This window comes from Triticum aestivum, chromosome 1A (assembly GCF_018294505.1).
Source record: "Triticum aestivum cultivar Chinese Spring chromosome 1A, IWGSC CS RefSeq v2.1, whole genome shotgun sequence".
In the NCBI taxonomy this organism is placed as follows: Eukaryota; Viridiplantae; Streptophyta; class Magnoliopsida; order Poales; family Poaceae; genus Triticum; species Triticum aestivum.
The window spans coordinates 427,587,777-427,604,547 of NC_057794.1; positions in this window are offsets into that span (position 1 = coordinate 427,587,777).

The following is a 16,771-nucleotide window of genomic DNA, read 5'->3' on the forward strand; positions in this document are numbered from 1 at the left end:
CTTTGCCGTCTGCCGCGGACGGCAAAGAGCCTGCACTGCCTCTTTTTTGTTCTGTTTTTCTTATATCCAACAATTATCACAACAAATATTTCACAGCACATATATATCCATCACATAAATATCCAGCACATATATATCCAACATAATAAATATCCAGCACATATATATCCATCCATACATACATAGTAGGTTGCACATAGTTCCATCGATCCATACATATTACAATATGCAAAGTTTCATCATAGCAAGCGAGCAGAATACAAGAAGTGCATCAAAGGAAAAAACAGGAAAAAGCAAGCAATCCATCATAGGAAGCTGGCTTCCGTGAAGTGAATGAAACCTGCAAAATGACAAATAAGAAAGTTAGAAAAAGAAGACTAGAAGAAGAATTAGACTAGAAGAAAAAGAATAGAAGAAGAAGACTAGAAGAAGAAGTATATGCCATATATTAGCTAACTTAGGTGAAATGTATCGTTTATGAGCTAACCTAGGTGAAATGGGTAGTTTATGAGCTATCCTAGGTGAAATGGATCATTTTGGAGCTAAGTTAGGTGAAATGGGTCGTTTATGAGCAAACCTAGGTGAAATGGGTCGTTTATGAGCAAACCTAGGTGAAATGAGTCGTTTATGAGCAAACCTAGGTGAAATGGGTCGTTTATGAGCTAAGTTAGATGAAATGAGTCGTTTATGAGCAAACCTAGGTGAAATGGGTCGTTTATGAGCTAACCTAGGTGAAATAGGTTGTTTATGAGCTAACCTAGGTGAAATGGGTCATTTATGAGCTAACCTAGGTCAAATGGGTCGTTTATGAGGTAACCTAGGTGAAATGGGTCGTTTATGAGCTAACCTAGGTGAAATTGATCATTTTGGAGCTAACTTAGTTGAAATGGGTCTTTTATGAGCTAACTAAGGTGAAATGCCATGTTTTTGAGCTAACTAAGGTAAAATGGATCGTTTTTGAGCTAACTTAGGTGAAATGGGTCATTTTGGAGCTAACCTAGGTGAAATGGGTCATTTTGGAGCTAACCTAGGTGAAATGGGTCATTTTAAAGCTAACGTAGGTAAAATGGATCATTTAGGAGCTAATCTACGTAAAATGGGTCATTTTAGAGCTAACTTGGATAAATTGGATCACTTGTAAGCTAACTAAGGTAAAATGAGTCATTTTAGAGCTAACTTAGGTAGAATGGATGGTTTATGAGGTCAGTAAGCTTATTAAGTCATTTTGGAGGAAAAGAAGCTAACTCTAGGTCATTATGGTAAGCATATTGGAGGAAATAAAGCTAAGTCTAGGTCTTTATGCATTTGTTAAGCAAAACACTAGAGAAACTTACCGTGATCACGGAGGTGTAGGAGCGGGCTGGCTCGCGCCGGTAGCTGGAGAAGGAGCGGGCTGGCTCGCGCCGGTAGCTGGAGAAGGATCGTGCGATGCGTTTCTGGAGTTAAGCTGCACCAAAGATCATTTCCAATGTCTCGTTAGCATTATGACACTCAAATGTTAAGACTAGCAAGTAATGTCCATTCAAATTAAACTCACCGTGCTCCCAGGAGCAATCACTGGCATCGGCGGAGCGGTCTGACCGGACTTCTCGCACACAGACTGCACATTTGGTTTTCACAACAGAGTCATACTAGTTAGTAATGAGACTCAAATGTTAAGACTAGCAAGTAATCTGCAGAAGAAACTTACCACAAGGAGCTCGTACATGGCCCTTGCCTGCATGTCATTCCGTGCCCTCTCCTCCTCCAACATCTTTGTCGTCCTCTCCTCCAACTCCCGCTGCCTCTCCGCCGCCTCCGCCAGAAGTTTCTCCGTTCTATCTCTCTCACTCTGTATAGCAGCCTGCAACACCACTCACATGACCATTTGTAATCATTGATGGAAGCGCACACAATGTAATGGAGAAAGATAGCTGAGTACGTATAACTAACCTTGAAGGCGAGTTGGACTGGCCGTTCACGAGGCCTTATCTCAGGAGCGGAGCTCGACTGGCGCGCCTTGATCTCCGGGAGAGTGCTAGGACAACGGATAAGTCCATCTCCCATGGCTATGGAGCCATGGGACCTCCCGCCACCAGATATCATCAGCAGCTCTGTATCAATGGGACCCTGGCTCGGGTTAAAGTCCTCCCCTTTCCTCGCCTTCCCCTGATCTCTATATTGCACGAGCTTGTCGTGGGCGGAGATGTTGGTGAAGTTCTTTGGATCATCGAGGTCAGACGCAGAGAATGCCTTGACTTTCTTGTAAGGGCCAGTGTGGGCCATGGCATACAGGTCGTACACCTCTGGCACCTTATCCGCCTTATTGTAGCGTGCCTGAAAGAGAGAAACAAAGTAAATTAGTAATTAAAGGGCTAAAGCTAGCATGATGAATGAATTGCATGAATCATGAAGCAAACCACATACCCAGTTCCGCCCGTACTGAAATAAGTTGGAGCTGCCTTGGTGGTGTGGCACACCTTCCATTTGGGCACGTTTGTCCTTGGCCTCTTTGTGGGTGGCCAGCCATTCTTTTGAGCACCACGCATTGACCAACACCTCCCAACAATCCATCCGATCCGCACACCATCTCGGAGGGGCCTAAGTTAGCAAATAGAAACTTGAGCGCTACGGCTATGAATTACTAAATGAAGGAAGTAAGTACAAGGCCTTAAGAATTACCTTCATGTACTTCTCCTTACTCAAGAACTTATCGCGGCACTCCTGCTTGGGCTTCTTGATACCACGCCCGGCGTAGTAGTCTCGAACAGCCTGCACCCGAACCTCATGCCGTAAGTTCTGAAGTAGGCGCTTGCACTCCTTGTGGATAACATGATCCGCCTCCTCCTCGTATCCCTCCTCACACCTGTAGAATGTCTGCAATCAAATGAGACAATATTGATTAGTACAATTAATAACTAGCTAGTTGAAGATTTTTAATTGTGTAAAGGAGCAATTACCCAGAACTTTCTGATCACGACGTCTGCCCTCGTCTTGCACAAGACACCGTCGATAATCTCACCCGGCGGGGCCGGGGCAGCCAAGTAGTGCTCCCAAGTCAATCCAACCTCTGGAAGCCGACCCTCACCAGGCAACGTGACAAACCCCGGGAAGTTTTGCCGAATCAGAACTCCAAGGATGGAGTTGGGCCGGCGGACACTTTCATGGTGGTCCCAACCCCTGCAGCATGACAAGGCCAACACATCAGTTATTTGAAGAAACGTGAATGCAGAAGGTACAAAAAGATTAAATGCACTTACCTCTCCCCATCAGGGAAAATCAACCACCTCTGCTCGCGGGTCACCGGCACGGACGGGAGCCGTGTAGCACCACGCTGGTAGACGTTGCCCCCCTCCTCCCCCTCCTCATCAGTCGGCTCCCCGCCATCATCAGCATGGCCACTCGGCTCCCCGCCATCATCAGCGTGGCCACTCGGCTCCTCAGGCTGACCCGACCAGGTACCCCATCCAGACGTGTGCTCCTCCGGGGTCTCGTGGGCCGAAGGCCCGTCGACCCGAGGCTCGTGGGCCGAAGACCCGTGGACCGGAGGCTCGTGGACCGGAGTCCGTGCAGCCTCCTCCTCAGACGAGTCCACCCTAGCAGTCACGTGCTCGGGTGAAACAGCTGGGGGCGGCGGCGAGGAAGGCGCCGTAAGAGTCACCCTACCTCCTCTCCCGCGACCACGTGCTCCACCTCCTCTCTTCTTCTTACCTCGTCCCCTGCTGGGCACCGCGGTCGACGAAGAAGGGCCCGGCGGTGTCGCCATACTGTCCAGCAACGCTCGGCGGAGAGGTGCGTGTGGAATGGAAGACCTCGCACCACGCGCCGACGAAGAAGGGGCCTCGGCGCGCTCCCGACCAGCGCCCACCATCTTTCAACACCTGCCATGACAAAGAATAAACGAAATTAGTACAACATAAAAAAAGTACCGACATGAATAATAATATGTATATCACTTAAGTGTATCATCATCAAGTACAACATAAAAAAATTGAATACCTGACACTACTAATAATCTCGATCAGTATCATCAATAAATGCATAATCATCATCATCACTATAATCAATGATGGGCTCATAGGGTTCATTGGCATCAACATGTGCAAGGCCACCTTGACGTAATCGGTCAAGCATTGACAGGTCATCCGCAGCAGTAACCTCTTCTTGTTCCGGCTCTTCTTGTTCCTCCTCTGGGGTGATGTCGGATTCATTGTCGCTGTCTACTTCAATGTTTTGGGGTGAAGTATAGCGGTTCTTGAAACGCTTTTTGGAAAGACGTGTCTCTTGGAAGAATTCTCCTTCATATGTGTCTGGGTTAATGTGAGGTTCATAATCCTCTTCCTTTGGGGGAGAAAGTCTAGCACGTGGCGGCACTTCATAAACGACATCCCAACCTTTCAGATTTGGATTAGTTTGGCAGGCCCACGGTAGATAGAATACTTGGGTCGCCTGTTGAGCCGTAATATAGACATCAGGAACATCTAAATGGGTGCTTTGGTTGATTTCAACTAGCCCTATATGTTCATGAGTCCTTCTAGTCTCCTTCGGCTGAAACCAATAACATTTGAAGACTACGACATTCGGTGGGTTTTCACCATAGAACAGAAGTTCATAAATTGCTTCAACTCTCCCATAATACTCGGTACCTCCTTCGCCGATAGCAGATACACAACAATTTGTAGACTTTCGGTCGGCCATAGATAGCTCTTTGCCATAGGTACGAAAGCGATACCCGTTGATGTCGTACTTGTCAAATGAACGGACCTTATAGTCAAAACCATTAGCGACTTGTCTCAATTCGGCGTCCATAGACTCTGAATTAGCCTACAAGTTTAATATGAAAGGATTGTTGCATTATGCACAAATTAGCGAATGAAATGAAATTGTCTAATAGAAATTACCGTTTGTTTGAACCAAGAGATGAAACCGGGATAGCCGCCTCCTTGCTTTGCGAGAAGCTCATACTCTTCGACGGAATCCTTTTGGATCTCCGCTCCATACGAGAATATGGCGACGTATTGACTGTATGACATATCCAGGAATAAGAGCAGTTCAAAGGAAATAGAAGTTGCGAAACAATGTACCGAGAACTTACTCGATGTACGGCCGCACTTCTATCAGGTTGTTGAAGATATACAACGAAATGGTCCGCCATTCTTCGTTATCCAAAGATACTGGATGTGAAACACTAGCTGGTGCGAGATTCCCTTTGAATAGGCTGAGGTTGGATCCACCCTTTTTAGGCTCGTCAGTATTGTACCGAGGCTTCGGATTATGCAAATGACGATTTTTGGCTTCATAGTGCGCTGTTACGAAGTTTGCCGCCTCCTCTGTGATGAATGCCTCAGCCATCGATGCTTCAATTCTACGTTTATTTTTACATTTTTCTCGAAGCGTCTTCTGCATCCTCTCAGTTGGGTAGCACCAACGATTTTGCACGGGCCCCCCAATCTTGCCTCGGTCGGGAGATGCAAAATCAAATGCTGCATTGGATTAAAGAAGCCTGGTGGAAAGATCTTCTCTAACTTGCAGATCAACTCCGGCGCCAACTCTTCCATTTCTTCTAGCACGCCAGGCGATAGTTCTTTCGCACAAAGAACACGGAAGATATAGCTGAGTTCTGCCAGTACTAGCCATTCCCGCTGTTCTCCTGATACACGTCTCTACAATAAACAGAGAGGATGTGTACCCGGAGAACAACAGGGGAGGCACTGACGAAATTTATGCGTCGGATCCGGAGCAAAGCATATGGGAAAACAAACCCAATCTACACATACTCGGGCTGTCCATGGATAGTGTTGGACAATTCGAAAGAATCAAGGTTATAAATATGCAAATGCAATGCATATTTATAACTATGACGCTTTCGAACGGGAGACACATATTGGTTACGCATACTGATGATCTCAAGACACATATATAGCTAGCTATCAAGTTCCATCGGAATAGATCAAATAATTAATGGGGGAGGAGGACTTGTCATTTGTGCTCACCCACGAACGAAGGGGCAGAGCTCGTCAAACGCAACGGCTGAGGTCGTCGAACACCAAACCTCGCAGCGATGAAACAACTGGACATTTAAAAACTACACGATCAACACAATTATATATGATGTTTTTCATAACAAAATTGAAAAATATATGACCTAACTAATAATTCACAAATATATGACCCCATCGGCCTCTGGAAGGCCAAAGAACACCTTTTCGGGAGGTATCGGGGGTCGGGGTGTCCTGTCGGTGTCGGGGTGCCGTGTCGGGGTCGGGGTGCTGTTTCGGGGTCGGGGGGTCGGGTGTCGTGTCGATGTCGGGGTAGTGCCGTGTCGGTGTCGGGGTGTTGTTTCGGGGTCGGGGTGTGGTGTCGGGGTCAGGGTGTCGGGTCAGGCTCGGGGTGTGGTGTCGGGGTCAGGGTGTCGGGTCAGGCTCGGGGTCGGGGTGTCGGGTCAGGCTCGGGGGGGTCGGGGTGTCGGGGTCGGGGTGTCGGGTCAGGCTCGGGGTCGGGGTGTCGGGGTCGGGGTCGGGGTCGGGGTCGGGGTGTCGGGGTCGGGGTGTCGGGGTCGGGGTCTCGGGGTCGGGGTGTCGTGTCGGGGTGCCGGGTCGGGGTCTGGGTACCGTGTCAGGTCAGGTTTTTTCCTTTTTTTTCCTTTCCTTCTTCTTCCTCTTCTTCCTTTTCTTCCTTTTCTTCTTCTTCTTCTTCTTCTTCTTCTTCTTCTTCTTCTTCTTCCTCCTTTCCTTTTTCCTCTTCTTCTTCTCCTCCTCTCCTCTTTCTTCTTCTTCTTCTTCCTCTTCTTCTTTTTTCTTCTCCTCCTCCTCTTCTTCTTCTTCTCCTCTCCTCTTTTTCTCTTCTTCTTCTTTCCTAAAACTAAACTAAACCTAAACCTAAAACTAAAAAAACAGAAAAAGGTAAAAACTAAATCTAAACCTAAAACTAAACTAAAACTAAACCTATAAACCTAAAACTAATCCTAAACTAAAACTAAAACTAAATCTAAACTAAACATAAACCTAAAACTAAAAAAACAGAAAAAAGGAAAAAAAAGGAGGCAGCGAGCTCACCTGGGTGGAGGAAGGGGGCGGGGCGGCCTGGGGCGGCGGAGGAGGGGGGCGGGGCGGCCTGGGGCGGCGGCGCCGGGCGGCAGTGGCGACGGGGCCGGGCCCGGCCGGGGCGGCGGGGCACGGGGTGCCGGGGCGCCGGGGCGTGGCGGCGCCCAGACGGCAGGGCCGCGGGGTGGCGGGGGCGACGAGGGCGGAAGGGGCGCCGGGGCGGCGGCGGGGTGGTGGGGCGACGGGGCGGGAGGGCGCTGGGGCGGCGGCGGGGTGGTGGGGCGACGGCGGCGGCGGCGAGTAACTGGGGAGGAGAAAGAGAGAAGAGAGGGGCGGGGTGGGGCGCGGCCGTTAACGTTAGTGGGGCCCTCCCTCTTTGCCATCCGCCCCCTTTGCCGTCCGCTAGCGGACGACAAAGAGGGGGGGCCTTAGGTTTTTTTAGCAAGCTCGTCAGTGGGGCCCCTCCTCTTTGCCATCCGCTAGCCGACGGCAAAGAACTGGCTGATGGCAAATTAGGTCTTTGCCATCAGCCAGTTCTTTGTCGTCTGCTTTTTGGTAGCTGATGGCAAAGAGCTTCTTTGCCGTCCGCTAGTTGACGGCAAAGAGCTGGCAGATGGCAAAGTAGCTGATTCCAGTAGTGCAAGCTGATGCCTTCAGAAAGGAATGCGACGCGAAAAACACCGCCATCGGCCATTCCGGACGGACCAGGAACATGGGTTTCCCCAGGAACCTCGGAGGGGAAGTCACCATGACAGCGATGCCTCCAAGGAGGTAAGCGGCACCCACGAGCGGCACCATCGCCGGCTCCGACAGGAGCAGTGGCTTTCACCCAAGTGAGCAGACCACCTCCGAGGAGCACCGGTAGACTGCGAATCGCTGCTCCCTGCACCACCACAAAGCAAGGGTCACTGCAGCCCGCCGCCACACGTGACCAAATCTAGCTGACCGCATGCCAGATCCCGCCTGCCCATGCCGCGCCCCTCCGCAGGGGAGGGCGGGAACCACCACGCGCGCCTCCTAGAGACAGCACCCCTGCAACTGGACCCACACCAGTCGAGCTCGTAGCCACAACACCACCTCGCTGTCGGCAGACGCCGACGAGCCGAACCCGGCCAGGATGACCAGATCCGGCGACCCCCAGCTGCAGACCCAAGGCCGGCAGCAGCCGGCCCGCCCGCGGAGGAGTCACCCAAGGCCGGAAGGGGGGGGCACCCCACCCCGATGCGCCGACAGGGGCACCGGACCGCAGCCCAGGAGCCCGACGACGCAGTCCCGACAGCTGCCACCTGCCGGAGACGCAACCTTGAAGATCCCAGCCACCGAAGCCTCCACAGTGCGCCGCCGAAGAGGGGTGAGCCTCCCTCCACCGCGCGACCCAGCCGGGATCGCCGCCCAACCGCCGCCACGACACACCAGATTCACCCACGGCCGCGGCCGCCGGCGGAGCAGCGACGCCAGGGGAAAACCGGCCGCAGCCAGAGCAGTCCCACCGCCGCCAACACCGCACGGGCTTTGCCCGGCGGCGCACGCCGGCGGCGGCGGGGGAGGGAAGGGGAAGTTTGGCCGAGGGTTTCTAGGTTTGGGCGCCCCGGTGCCGCTCGGGAGCGGCACGGGAGCGGGAGCACTCTCCTCAGATTTGTTACAATGGTCAATTATTTATTTTTTGACGTGATGATGTGGGCAAACCATAGGGGTGGCCCAATCTTCTCGAGGTGGATTTGAGAAAGAACATGAAAAATCATGAGGTAGCACAAGAGAAACTAGTACAAATGAGCACACAAGTGGAGGGGCTAGGTCATGAATTCCCAGCTTATAGACGAGTCGGTTCATCCTGTATTCGCGATCAACCGCTAGTAAATGCATGACTCGGATTCTAAAACCCTACACACAACATGCACTTTATAAACATACATGCATCATGCACAATGTGTGTTAGACACTATATTTTTTTAGAAGAACACCGCACTTTATTTCATTCAATAATGTTTAAAGGGATACAAATGTGATCCGGTGGATCAATAAGCCATACACGTCTACCAATACAAAGTGTACTGGATGATCTAGCTAATCTGTGTGCCTCATCATTACTTGTGCGGTGTTCGTGGACAAACTCGCAACTCTGTAGTCTCGTCTTTCTATCGTCAATCTCTCTAAGGATCATGCAGTACTCCCCTAAGTTCCGCTCGCTATTTAGGTCGTTTATGACTCTTAGACAGTCAGATGCAATGCGTGCTTTTGAGACGGCCAGGTCCTCCGCAAGAGCTAAAACTTCTCTACACGCGCACGCCTCCAGAGTAGCAGGTTCTGTCACACCTTGAAATACTACTGCGGACGCCCCCAGGAATACGCCACGGTCACTTCGACAGACCACACCAACAGCACCAATGTTAGAAGATTTCGCCACCGCTGCATTAACATTCATTTTAACTTCCCCAATGCTCGACGGTAACCATTCTGTACCTCGCGAGCTAGGTGTTGCGTTTGTTATACATCCGATTCATCGCTTGGGTAGTTCATGTATCTCCTGCAAGTATCGCTCAATAAATAAATGTGTCGACAATGGACTCTGGAACTCGTGTTCATGGATAGCCCTTCTTCTTGCCCACCAGATTGCCCATAGTGTGGCTAGGACAGAGATGAATTTATCCTTGCTCAATGTATTACACAGACTGAAAAGCCAAAGCTTGGGGTCCAGTGTCTCGTCTCCATAGTCCGGGAGTAGTGCATCATCATCCCGGAGTGACCACACTCCTTTGGCCATGTTACAGTTGAGGAGAGCATGCCTCCATGAGTCGACAGCAGCCAAACAGATCGGACATGTTGCATCTTCTGTCATATACCTCCTCCCCGCAAAAAAAACCCTCCTCACCCGTCCTTGGCCCGTCGGGAGAGACGCCCTGGCCATGTGTTAGACACTATATGAACTCTACGACTGAAACATCTAAGGTATACCTGGCCATGGGCAGCCCTACCCGAAAAAGCCGGACCCGGTCCAACCCGACCTTGCCCACGGGCCGGGCCTGTGCCTAGATTTTGAGCCCGATGGTCGGGCCAGGCCCATCGTATTTGTTGTTTAAGGAAGAGGCCCGAAGCCCGACAGGCTTTTTAACTGATGGGTCTGGCTTGGGCCTGATTTGTAGGCCTGACGGTCAGGCCAAGGTTTTTTGTGTCGGGCTTTGGTAGGCCCAACCCGAAGCCCGGCCCGGACCAACGGATGGCCAGGTATAATCTAAGGCTCTTAGAAGAGCAAACATAGCAGTTTAATATACACATAGGTCACATGACCCAGCATGCACATGCAACAATGAAAGCGAACTATTGTGAAACAGACCAAGTTAACAAAAACTTAAGACGCTTAAAAGGAAGAGACAACGACCCTCCCAAGGCATTAGACTACCATCTAGAACCTCCAAGCTACTCGTCAACGTCGATCTTCACGTAGAAACCACCCTTGGGTGCGGTGGCTTCCCTCTACAACAAAAATCAACGAAAGCAAGGGTGAGTACAAATTAAAAATCAACGAAAGCAAGGGTGCGGTGGCTTCCCTCTCGGGCAAGGGTGAGTACTACAAATGTAATTTTTTGCGGGGAGAGTATAAATGTACTCTCCCTTTTTTGCACTGAGAGTATAAATGTTCCAGTGTCAAAGAGTGTGTATGTGAACTAGCTTCACATAACGCCAGTTTTACCCTTGAAGGCTACTTTAGGCTATACCGAAAAAGGCTTTCGCCCCATTTTATATATAAAGCACCGATCAACGAGCACCCAGTACAAACGCACCCCACCACTACACACGCACACACCCTAGGTAGGATACAAAGGCGCTGAGCGCAGCAACACCACCCCTAGCACTACCACTACGAAGAGATGAAGCTACATATGACGATCCATGAGCTCCAAGGCGGCGCCTTCAGGAAGGGTACGACACCGGCGCGCCGCCACCGCCCGATCCAAGGATCAGAGTTTCCCCTGGGGCTGCATGATGGGCAATGAGAGCCGCGACGATGCCTTCAAGAAGGGAACGATCTTCGCCACTGCCGGTCCGTCCGAAGATAGAACAGGTTTTCACCTTGGCCAACACTCACCGCCACCGAACGCCACACCCAGGCTACCACGCCGCCCACACGGCCATGGCGAGCGGGCAGCACCAAGCAACGGGCTCTGCCCAAGATCACCGCGCTACCACCACTAGGGCCGCCGCCCCGGCATCCAAGACCTTGACACCACCTCACCCGAGACCCGTCGCTACCCCAACCAAAGAGACGAGCGGAAAGGTCCCACCTTTCGCACCACCGGGCGACCCCCATCGTCGAGACCCGATAGGCCGGCCAGAACTGGCATCCATCAGCCCGTCCTGCAGCCCCGAGCGCGAGACGAACTCGATCCTGCAGCACCGTGAGGGGGACAAGGTCAGTCCTGCTGCACCGTGCGTGAGACGAGCTCGGTCCTGCTGCACTGTGCGCGAGATGAGCTCGGTCCTGCTGCACCGGACGCGAGACGAGCGATGGACCACGGCTGGGAGAGGGCCAGCCCTTTGATGGAAGTAGTGCCCGGACGACGAGGAGATGGGGCGAAGGTCAAGACGGTCCGAACGCGGATGAGCCGACGCCGGAGAAGCCGACCGTCGCCGCAGTCAGAGCCGCCGAGCCACCATGAAGCCGCCATGACACCGAGAGGCCACCACCAACGCCGGACCTCCCGCGCCGCCGCCCACGGCCAGAGCAACGGCCACGCCCGGCTGCTGCCCACCCGCGTCACCCCGCAAGCTCCAAGCGTCGGAGCAGCCGAGCACGCACCACCGATGCCACACGCCGGAGCGCCAGCCACCACCACAGAGCATGCGCATCCACGCCCTGGCCAACACCACCGAAAGCCCCACCAACCCACCGGAGAAGCACAGCCACCGGCAGCACCACCACCACCTTAGCAGGGCCGCCAGCCGTCCCCACCGCCACCAACCCCCAACACCAACCAGATCTGGGCAGAGCCACCCAGATCCGCCGCCAGAGCAACCCGCCTCCTCGGATCCCCACAAGCCGCCGCTGGAGGGAGGAGAGGGGGGCACTCCTGCGGGCCACCACGACGCCAGAGAGGGGAGGGAGCCGGAGCAGAGGAGAGCCGCTGCCCGATGCCGACGGGCAGGAGGGGGCACCCCGCGACGCCGGCCACCTGCGCGCGGGAGGAGACGCCCCCCCGCCGCCTGCACCACGCGGCCTTTGGCCGGTGACGCCGCCGGCGGCGGCGAGGGAGGAGTGGCTGAGGCGAGGGGCTGGGGCGGCGGCGCTAGGGAAGCCGCCCGGAGTCGCCCGCGGGAGCGACTCGGGGGCGGAGCGACTTAGGGGCGCTAGGGACGCTTTAGGCTATGACTACAAGTAGTTTTGCAACAGGGGTAGGAAGGCATCTAACTCGAGTCCATCTAGCTTAATCATCACATCAATACACCACAATGAATCCTCCCTCGACTCAACCATGAGGAATCAATCCATGTCACACACACTTATTTTGGCAATGTTAAGTTAGATGTTAAAGTTGTCTAGTCCAAGCTTAGATCACCAAGTAGTCACATGGAAATAACCATGGACACGACCATTCGAATAGATTTAACAGTACATGGGTGAAACTTTGCCCACAATGTGTCGACCATCTCGTAATGCTGGTACCATTAGCACACTTCACATTGTGTTCCAACAGAGGGTGATGGGCCATGACCCTGACCTTAATTACACTCGAATCTAGTCCATGGAGTCGCCCATATGAATTCTATCCGTAATCGTGAGTTCGACCGAGTATCTCCGATGCAGACTCAAGTGTCGCGAGACACGACCCAAGCCTGTTGTATAGGATAGTTTGTCCACTTGACAAGCTAGCCCACTCCTAAACATGATATGCTTAGTATATATTCCATGTATATGCCGAATGCAAAGTACAAATCTTGGTGCAACTCATGGACCAGTCCAAGGAAAGTTAGTAGGTCGAGAGGGGACCGGTTTGCCCTCGTGTAAGTAGTGCACTTAGTCTTGGATCAAAGAAATGAGAACTCGGGTCCTAAGAGCAGAGCAAATGAGACAACCCACCATGTTCTCCAAATGGACTCTCATGTTCACCTTTAGTCATATTCTATACCGCACCCTTTTTAACTCCTCTATCATGAACATGACAACTACCACCTTCGATTCATTGTCCATGATGGAACAAGACTTGCACAACACCAAGCATGGCTAAGCATGACAATAAGTAGGGCTACATCATGAATGTATCAAGCAACTCCTAATCATGCTAGGATCATTAGTAAAGCCATATGTGGTTAATGCGGAGGATAGGTTCCATCTAGCTACCGAACAAGAAGTAGTTGAATCAATAAACCTAATGCTATTGAACGGGTGAAGGAAATATGTCCTAGAGGCAATAATAAAGTTGTTATTTTATATTTCCTTATTCATGGTAAAGGTTTATTATTCATGCTATAATTGTATTGATTGGAAACCTAAATACATGTGTGAATACATAAACAAATACCGTGTCCCTAGTAAGCCTCTACTAGACTAGCTCATTGATCAAAGATGGTTAAGGTTTCCTAACCATAGACATGTGTTTTCATTTGATAATAGGATCACATCATTAGAAGAATGATGTGATGGAAAAGAACCATCCGTTAGCTTAGCATAATGATCGTTCCGTTTATTGCTATTGCTTTCTTCATGTCAAATACTTATTCCTTCGACTATGAGATTATGCATCTCCCGGATACAGATGTGTGCTATCAAACGTCACAACATAACTGAGTGATCATAAAGATGCTCTACAGGTACCTTCGAAGGTGTTTGTTGAGTTGGCATAAATCAAGATTATGATTTGTCACTCCGAGTTTCGGAGAGGTATCTCTGGGCCCTCTCGGTAATACACAACATAAGAAGCCTTGCAAGCAAATGAGTAATGAGTTAGTTACAAGATGATGTATTACGGAACGAGTAAAGAGACTTGCCGGTGACGAGATTGAACTAGGTATAGAGATACCGATGATCGAATCTCGGGCAAGTAACATACCGATGGATAAAGGGAATTATGTATGTTGTCATAAGGTTCGACCGATAAAGATTTTCGTAGAATATGTAGGAGCCAATATGGGCATCCAGGTTCCGCTATTGGTTATTGACCGGAGAGGTGTCTTGGTCATGTCTACATAATTCTCGAACCTGTAGGGTCCGCACGCTTAACGTTCGTTGACGATATAATATTATATGAGTTATGTATGTTGGTGACCGAATGTTGTTCGGAAGTCCCGGATGAGATCACGGACATGACGAGGAGGTCTGGAATGGTCCGGAGGTAAAGATTGATATATAGGATGATATGGTTAGGCCAAGGGGTTAAGCCAACGGGGCTTTAGGTTGGTGCAAAAGGAGTTTTGCGGAGGCCAGGGGGCCAAACGCCAGAGACCCTGGCGTCTGGCCCTGGGCCAGATGCTGAGGCCCATGGCGTCTGGGCCAGACGCCAAGGACTGTGGCGTCTGGTCCTGGAAGTCCGAGAAGCACTACAAAAAAGACACACTTCCGTGATGATACGTGTTTGTCACAGTAGGTCGCATTTTTTGTCATGCATGTACATCCATGACAAATTTATGACAGAATCAAGATAGTCATACCTGTGCTGTCATAGAAGTGTTCCATGACATTACCAAAATTATCATCACGGAAGTGTCCACTTCCATGACGATGAATCGCGCGTCACAGAAGTGCTTTCGTCAAGGGTGACCGACACGTGGCATCCACCGTAACAGAATGCCGTTAAGCTATCGGGTCGGGTTTTGGATCCGATAACCCGTTAAAAGCCCCGACCAATAGGGATTTTCCACGTGTAAAATCATCATTGGCTGGAGGAGACACGTGTCAGGTCCGCGTTGGCACAGGTGTCACTCATCCAATGGGCGAGACGCGCCTATTGTATGTTGACACGTGGACCGGCCCATCAAGTTTAAATGGGCCGGCCCAACTAAAGGCCCACAAGATTTTGCGGACCATAATGGGCCGGCCCAGCTAAAGGCCCACGAGATTTTGCGAACCATAATAGGCTGGCCCAGCTAAAGGCCCACAAGATTTTGCGGGCCATAATGGGTCGGCCCAGGTAAAGGCCCACAAGATTTTTGTGTGCCATAATGGGCCGGCCCAGGTAAAGGCCCACAAGATTCTTGCGGATCATAATGGGCCGGCCCAGCTAAAGGCCCACAAGATTTTGCTGACATTAATGGGCCGACCCAGCTGTAGGCCCACAAGATTTTGAGGACCCTAGTAGGCCGGCCCATTAACTGGCTGCCATGTTTTGGGCCAAATGCTGACCCATATTTGATCCGGTCCATTAATGGCATGGCCTGCCACGCTCTGGGCCTAATAGTGGCCCATATGAGATCCGACCCGTTAAAAGCCTACCACGTTCTGGGCCAAATTATGGCCCAGATCAGGTCCAGCCCTTTAAGAAGCTTTGGGCTCAATTATGGCCCATATCAGATTCGGCCCGTCAACTGGACACTATGCTTTTGGGCCCACTTGCTAAAGGCCCACTTAGTAATTCGGCCTGATATTAGTTTTGGCCTATTAAGGGCCCGTTTAACATTTCAGCCCTATATTAATTTCGGCCTGTTAAAAGCCCGTCATATAGTTGGGCCTAACTACGGCCCGGTTTGCATCCGGCCTGCTCGCAGCCGATATCTGATTGGGCCAAACAAGGACCGAGACAATTTTGGCCTGTTAAAAGCCCGTGATTTGATTCACACAATCATGGGCCTGGGTTCATTTTAGGCTGCTGCCGGCCCGTGAGCTGTTCGGCACGTTTCAGGCCCAACCTACATCGTGATTGCATGATGGCCCGATTATGTACCGTAATTTTACGGTTTGGCCGGTTTACTGCGAAGACATGATATATATACAGTAAAATAACTGCAGCATCGTGAATAAGAAAAAACCTAGACTATACAATAAAGAAATTATGGCATATTACATCCACTGGGCATCAAAGTTCACCACTATGATAATAAAGCACAAGCAGACAGCAGATTACATACACTGGGCATCAAAGATCGCCACCAGTGCAAATAAACACGCCGACAAAATAATATACAAAACCGACAACACTTCAATAGAGTTCAAGAAAGGTTAGCCCTGCTGGGGAGCTGCAGCGCAAGCAGCTGAGCAAGATGATGAGACTGCGCTTGTTCAACACTTATATCTTCCTCACTCTGAAAGATAAACAAGCAGACAGATGACAGGTTTTGCACATAAAAGTATCAGTACTGACAATTCATCACATTTCTTACTGACGAATAAAGTGACACAGTTTAAAATTGCATTAACACAATATGGTATTGTTTAGGTCAAGACATGGCAGCAAATGACATTGTGAAGGAGTTGGCAGCTTCACGACACCACTGGATTACAGATCAAGAACTCATAAGTATCAATGGTTAGTGTGCTGTCAATTTATACCATTTCAGATTGGCAAATAAAGAGACGGTTTAAATAATAGTAGAATGATATGACATTGTTCATAGTTAAGACATTGCAGAATATGGCATTGTGCTGTAGTGGGTAGGTTCACCACACCACTGGATTATGGATGAAGATCAGAAGCATACATGCAGTGCAAAAGAAGATCACTTGCTATGTATAGTTTAATTTACATGGTATGAAGAAGGAACTTGGTTGTACAACTGAAAACTTAAATTGAGAAAGGACAAACTTTTGTTTATGAACTACATAA